General features: G+C 37.1%; 1 pseudogene; it reads left to right on the plus strand.

Annotated features, from left to right (window-relative positions):
* Window positions 1–3,022: 3,022 nt before the first annotated feature.
* LOC118756032 lies at window positions 3,023–3,629 on the plus strand (annotated as a pseudogene).
* The last annotated feature ends 3,599 nt before the right edge of the window (window positions 3,630–7,228 follow it).

A 7,228-nucleotide genomic window follows, 5' to 3' on the forward strand; every position in this document is an offset into this window, starting at 1 on the left:
TTAATACAAGTATTTAATCAAGACATAAGTGCTTAGTGGTTTGGTTTCCAGTATTTAGTGAAGCCCTAAATACTAAGTACTTTTGTTCGCGGTATTTAGTAAAGACAAAATCTCTAAATACTTTTGTTCGCGGTATTTCGTGAAGGCAAAGTCACTATATACTTTGGTACGCGGTAGTTAGTGAAGCCAAAGTCTCAAAGTACTTATGTACGTGGTGCTTGGTTAGGTGAAACTAACTAAATACTTTTAGACAAATTATTTAGGGCTGTGAAAGTAACAAAATACTAGCATACTTGGTATTTAGTAACATCCAAAATACTTAAGTAAGTAGTACTTTGGTATTTACCACAACACAAATACTTAAATACTTTTGTACTTAGTACTTAATACTTAGTAAATACAGTTTTGCCCATCACTGCATCAATCTTATTGAAAATTCTCAATGTATTGACATGGACCTCCCAGGCCTATGTAGTGGGCATCTTTAAAAGTAAATTTTTAATAAAATTCACAAAACAATTTGCTACCACTACAATTAACAATTAGTTAGGTTAATTAACCAACTGTAAATTGTAATGGCAGCAATTAACAATTAATTAATTAATTAATTGTTAATTGTCCTTACAATTAAAATTTGCTCAACCCTGCCTATGGGGTAATTCATTTCTATGTTTCGCTCATTTTATTTGCAAAATGTGTAATGAGTAGGGACGCGTTTGATGATTAGTGATTTCCGTATATGTATAAACCTATGTATAATACAGCGTTTAACAACAGTCGCTATTGGACTTCAAAGGTGACAGGTAATAAGATCAACGGAAATAAGGTCAATTGACTTTATTTCCCACCCTGGTGCGAAATAAAGTCAATTGACATTATTACCTTTTTAAAAGCGAAATAAAATCCATTGACATTATTGCTCTTTCAAACATTAAATTTGCTTAGCTTCGCGGCGGCCCGCGTCAGCGCCCCGTGTACCCCGCGCGACCGGCGCGCACACGTCACGCTACGCCGCGGCCTAAGCTTTAACTGTCATCGGTGATAGTAATGCTACCTTATATAACGACCTCATAACTAAGGAAGATTTCTGCTGTGTTTTGGCAACAACTTGTCTGCAGTAAAAAATCATATAATTTGTGTTTCAAAAGTGTGTGAAAACCAATCAATTAACTTATATGATCTCGGTTCCGATATTAAATAATCATTAATTGTTTATACCCGCGTTTTGGCACATTGGCTCGTTGAATGTGCCATCTAATAAATAGTGTCGTCGTTCTCCTTAGCTGCTTTTAAATGATGTCGTCACAAATTGCTGGCGGAGACATGAATACAGTGTAAGAAAATTCTTTTTCTATAATTGTTTCCTTATAGAAAGATTGGTTTCTTTTCCACCTTAGACATTCGTTATGGATCATATCTACACTCTTTCTTCAAATATTTCTCGTATTCCAGCTGTGCGCAGGCGTTTAGGTTTCCGCATCGTGTTTTTACATATTCATAATTTAAATTTTTTTTAATAAAATCAATTGGTGGTAGTTCATGATTGTGTGTGGATTAATATCACCACACTCAGGATTTGGCAATAACCTTTTTCATCTATTAAAAAACAACACTTACGGAGCAATTTTTATTGTAAGAACAACACTTTTTTTCTATGAATCGACATACTTTAAGCATTGTTGCCATTTGAATGAGGAAATAGCGTCAATGACTTTATTTCCAAATTTTTGTTGACTTTATTTCGCTTTTGAAAAGGTAATAATGTCAATTGACTTTATTTTGCACCAGGGTGGGAAATAAAGTCAATTGACCTTATTTCCGTTGATCTTGTTACCTGTCACCGACTTCAAAAAGTAAAGTATTATGTGTACTTTATTTTCTGGAGGAAGGAACTAATTTAATTTACATCAAAATAAAAAGAAAATCGCAAGCCACCAAACGTTATTCTATTAAGTTTGTAAAGAAGCATGAAAACTGGCTAGCTCGTATAAGTTTATTTGACGAAGAAAAGCCTAGTACGTCAACCAATCGAACTAGAGGGAGATCAACAAAACCCACAGGCGAGTGCTCGAACTTCACAAGGATGATACTGAAACTATCGCCACGGGTCATCTTTCATAAAAGAGGTGTCAAATTATCGAGGTAGTGATTGACTGTCAACCTGTGCGGTCGTGTTTTTTAATCGCTCCACCGAAAAATTATTAATAATAATTCACGTAAAGCAAAGAAAAAAAGAACAAAACCAACGCAAACAGACAATACTAGGCATAAATAAGCTATCTACTTATTTGCTAATAATTATAAACTACTTTTTACGAATTTTCGCAATGCCGCGAGAAATTCAACTAAATGTGCCAACATACAATAAAATAGAAGCAGCTCCGGCCCCACCGCGCTTACCGAATAGTGAAACAAGCACCAAGTGCAGTGAAATAAACCTTGCCGTAATAGAAGCTGACCGAAAGCATTCAGCTGATCGGCGAAATGATAACTTTTCGTTCGTTTCCCCCACAAACAATGCTGATCGCGATAAATCGTTCTCTCCCTCCCCCCAAACCTCGTGCATTACATCTTGGCATGCACAGTCGCCAATGACTCTGGTAGACCAAGTTGTTCTAACGCAACAACAAAGCACTAGCTGAGCAACAAGCACAGTAACAACGGTGAGCACAGCTCTCACAACGACTACAACCATAACAGCGCCCTAAAGGAAAGATTGGTCCAATTGCTAGAAAAATATTGTCGTAGGTATAGTAGTTTTGTAACTAGACCAAAGATAGTCCAAAAATTTAAAGCAATGTAATGTAAAACAGGTGAATTGTACTAAAAGTGGTCCGAATGTAATGCATACGGTACGATTTGCTGATATGTAGGCACTTATGGTGTTTTCTTTTCTCGAAAAAAATGTAGCCCGATTGTATGGCAACATCATTAAAATGTTCCTCTACGCCCTGTGAAATGGTTGCATTATCCCAGTGAGAAAGAAATATAGTATATTATTAGAAATTATCGCAATATTAAAATGGAGCAACAAAAAATTAAAAACCGGAGCTTCAAACGTATACAAAGTAAGTACAAAAATATACATAAGTAGCCCAAGTGGAAAAACGAGCATTCAATATGTTTTTTCTTGCAGTGTGGTCAGCCAGTGAGACCCGGCTTCTCCTCGACAGATACGCCAGCTATTTTTCGGAGATTGGACCGATGAAGGCTCTTCGGAATAAGAAGGAAATGTGGGAAAAGATCTCAACAGAAATAGCGGGTAGGACAGCAAAACAGTGTGAAGAAAGATACAAAACTGGTCTGAAAAGGAGGAAAGCAGCAGTTGAAAATAACCACACGTCTGGCGCTAAGAGGCAAAGAGTAGAGTTTGCACAAGAGCTGGAAAATATTAGCGCAATGGATGACTCAATAGAGCCGGAAGTACAAATGAGCAGCCAAGCAATAGCAATGAAGGTTACGAGTACACCAAGTCCAAAGGCGAAGGAGGTAGAAAAAAAAAATCGGTGCAAGAGACGCTGCTAGAAATAGCAAAAAGAAAGGAAGAGGCTCGAGAAAGACGTCATACGGAGTCGCTCAGTAATATTCAGCACCTTCTTACGAATTTGTTGCAAAACGGTCAAGAGTGATTGAAATGAACGTGCCTGTATGTAGAACATATATGAATTTATGTAGATATTATGAAAATTTTATGAAAAGGCTTGAAGTACCTTATTTTTAAGAAGTATTTATGTTTTTTTTACCCTTTTACATTCACTATAAAGCTATAACTATTTTAAGCAAATAAATAAATTAAGAAATATGAACTATAACTATTTTAAGTAAATAAATGAAGATGTTAATTTATTTGTACGTTTCTTTGAATGTATAGCAGATTTTTAACATCGTTTCGTTTAATCTGGCCTAATTGTGAAAGTAGTTGTTCTCTCCTATCGCCTCGTTCCGTGGAAATATTTTCGATGTCATCATCTATGATGCTGAAAACAACAACGTCGTCTCTTTCAATGCAAGGATTATCAAGAGCGCAGCACGCTTTAACAAACTTTGCCATCGACTGAACATTGTGGAAATCTAAACGCATTAGCTGACGGAATCTTGATTTCCATACCAAAAGCATTTTCAATTTTCACCCTGGTTTGACAAAATTTCATGCTGTGAAATTTTTCAGCTTCTGTCAAATTTCCATAATCCCGGTATGGTGTTAGTAAGAACTCCCTTAGGGGATACGCTGAGTCACCTAACAAATGGTACTTAGGTGCACATGCACTTGATAATTCCTTTTCAATGAAGGACAATCTCACAACTCTTGCGTCATGGATTTTGCTAGGCACTCCAGTGAATACATCCAAGAAACGTAACTTCGAATCGCATATGCCTTGCAGAGTGATGGATACGCAATCGTGTCTGCTCGTATAAGTGGACCGTATTTTATTTTTTTGCTTTCTACTAGAGATGGAACTTCCATATATGCAACCCAAGACATTCGGGAATCCAGCTATCTACAATTTACACAAAATTTAAATAATGAGACAATTAGGATTTTATCGAATAATATTTACTTTTTCAAATGCTTTTGCGATGACTTCTTTTCATGGGTTTCATTGGGAAACTTTATTGCTTCCGGCGCGATATCCCTAACAAGAAAGTTCAAAACTTTGTTGAAGGTATTATACATACTTGACAAACACATGTCAAATAGATTTCCAACTTTTCTGAAAGTGGTTTTATTTGCGGCAAACCTTAATAAAAAAAAAAATAGTAATTAAATATACAAATAAATAAAATATGAAGATTCTCTCTAAACGTTGCATTAAGCCTACCACAAAAATGCGAGCATATGAGATTCCTCTGGCGTTTGCAGTCTTCCTCGTTTGTAGTTCCTTGTTGTAAACCATGTGCTCGCAGAATATTTAGCGACAAGATATTCGGTAAGGTCACGACTGGCGCGAAAGTTTTTCTTGAACTGTAATTTCAGATTTTTAAGAAAATTTTCATTTTATTTAAAACTAGTTTATTTACCTCTGCCTCAGAATAAGAGTTAACAATATCTTCCACAAATCTGTTTACTCTAGGCTGTGAATTTCTTCCAAGAACTAACGTTTCAATTTCATTCTCAGTTGAGGACGAGGAAGAATCCACCAAATCATTCACAATTTCTTTTAGTGAACTTAATAAAATTAACCGATTTACATCCATTACAACAAAATTTCTATTTATAAAGAATAAAAATTGTAAATAAATAAAACTCCGCTGGGCAACGCTTACCCTTACGATTTGGCAAGAGAGAGTAACCGCTTAAAAAATCTGAGAACCCCGTTTCGAATCACAGCTAGCGCAAGTTTTATTTTTGTTTTTTTTCCCCCTCCCCCTTAAAATTGGTTACAACGTAATGCAGAAGCCGACAATTGGTCCGAGCCTAGGACATTCAATGTTAAATGTAAATAAAATTTTTACATGTTCTTGGACCAAAATTTGGACTAGTTACAATCACTTGCAGTCTAGTTTGTGGTGTGCTCTAATTCTATTCCGAGGTCCTACACCGCGGTTTCTTAACGCAGTTCACCCACACCTGCACAAACGCGAATATCAGCACCAGCCCAAGCCAAGCAACGCAGCGTAGAGCAAGTTGACCTACTTAATCCAACAACCCGTACATTGTCTCAAAGGGGTATTAATAGGTACATACAAGTCAAACGAAAATTAAGCCCAAAAGCAGCAAAAAATTTTAAGTCCGTCAAAAATGGCAAAAACGAAAACCTCTGACATTAAACCTCTACTGGGATATAAGTTTGCGATTCTGGACAATGAATGTGACGAAGAGCCGAATGAAGTTTCCAAAGCCAAACCCAAACCGACCCCAATTTAATTACGAGAGCAAAACTGTAGTGAGCTCGTGAATAAATTAGTTCAGCTTATTGGAGACAATACGTTCCACGCAACGTCAATTACCAAGGGCAACATTAAAGAGACCAAACTTCTGAAAACTGAAGAAAATTACCGGTTGGTAACCTAACACCATAATGACAATACGTACCGGCTCAAAAGCAGCAAAGGACTGCAAGTAGTAATAAAAGGTAAAGAATCAAGTGTACCCATTGGTGATATTGCTCATGCTCTAGAGAAAGTAGGATTTGCTTAAGCCAGAAACAAATCCAATCAATAAAAACGCAGTGCACCCAATCTACAACTTACGATACCTTCTACACCGAAGAATAGCCGCACAAGCGGTCCCATACAGTGCACAAATTGTCAAGAATTTGGGCATACCAGAACATACTGAGCCTTGCGTCCAGTGTGTGTTTCCTGTGGCGACCTTCACGCTTTCGCTTCTTGCAAGGCTATCAAAGCTGATGTAGCTGTAAAGATTTGCAGTAATTGCGGAGGTAACCACACCGCAAATTTTATGGGATGCCCTGTACATATACAAAGACTTTAAGTCCCGCATGAATCAGCGCAACACAGCCGTATGCTCTTCCACCACTCCAACTAGCTCTCATACATACCAACACTTCACGCCATCAACCACTACACCAGGAGCCTTTTTGTCAATGCGCAGCGAGTTCCCAACGTTTCTATTGCCGACGCATTAAAACTAACAACGCAGCCAATCAGGGCGAAACCAAACTCCAATCAAGAAACATTTGCAAATATTCAAAAGAATAATACTGAGCAAATGCAGCCGAACCATGTCGATAACGGCCGGCGTACCTTAAGGTAGTGTACTCGGGTCTATGCTGTGTATCATCTACACTTCAGATATTCCAACTAGCAAGGATATACTAACATCCACCTTCGCTGATGATACTGCTGAAGTAAGTCGTAATAAATGTACCAATAGAGCTTCAGGAGTACTAGAGGAACATTTACTACGCATAGAAGAATGACTGGCAAACTGGCGCATAAAAGTCAACGAACAGAAATGTAAACATACAACATTTTCACTCAGACCGCAAGTATTCCCCCCAATCAAATTAAATAATGTCCATATTTCACAAGCCAATTAGGTGACATATCAATGAATACCTTTGGATAGGAGACTTACTTGGCGCAAACACATATCAACCAAGATTACACAAAGGAAGCTAAAGTCAGCTAGCGTGAACTGGCTTATAAACAGTAAATCAAAACTGAAACTAGATTATAAAGTAATTATATATTATACAGTCATTAACCGCCCAATTCTGTGTTTTCTTGATAAATTTTTTGTAAAGAAATTTTATAAAGTAAA

The sequence above is a fragment of the Rhagoletis pomonella genome, unplaced genomic scaffold, assembly GCF_013731165.1.
Source record: "Rhagoletis pomonella isolate Grant_MI unplaced genomic scaffold, Rhpom_1.0 Rhpom_scaffold_00002, whole genome shotgun sequence".
NCBI classification, from domain to species: Eukaryota; Metazoa; Arthropoda; class Insecta; order Diptera; family Tephritidae; genus Rhagoletis; species Rhagoletis pomonella.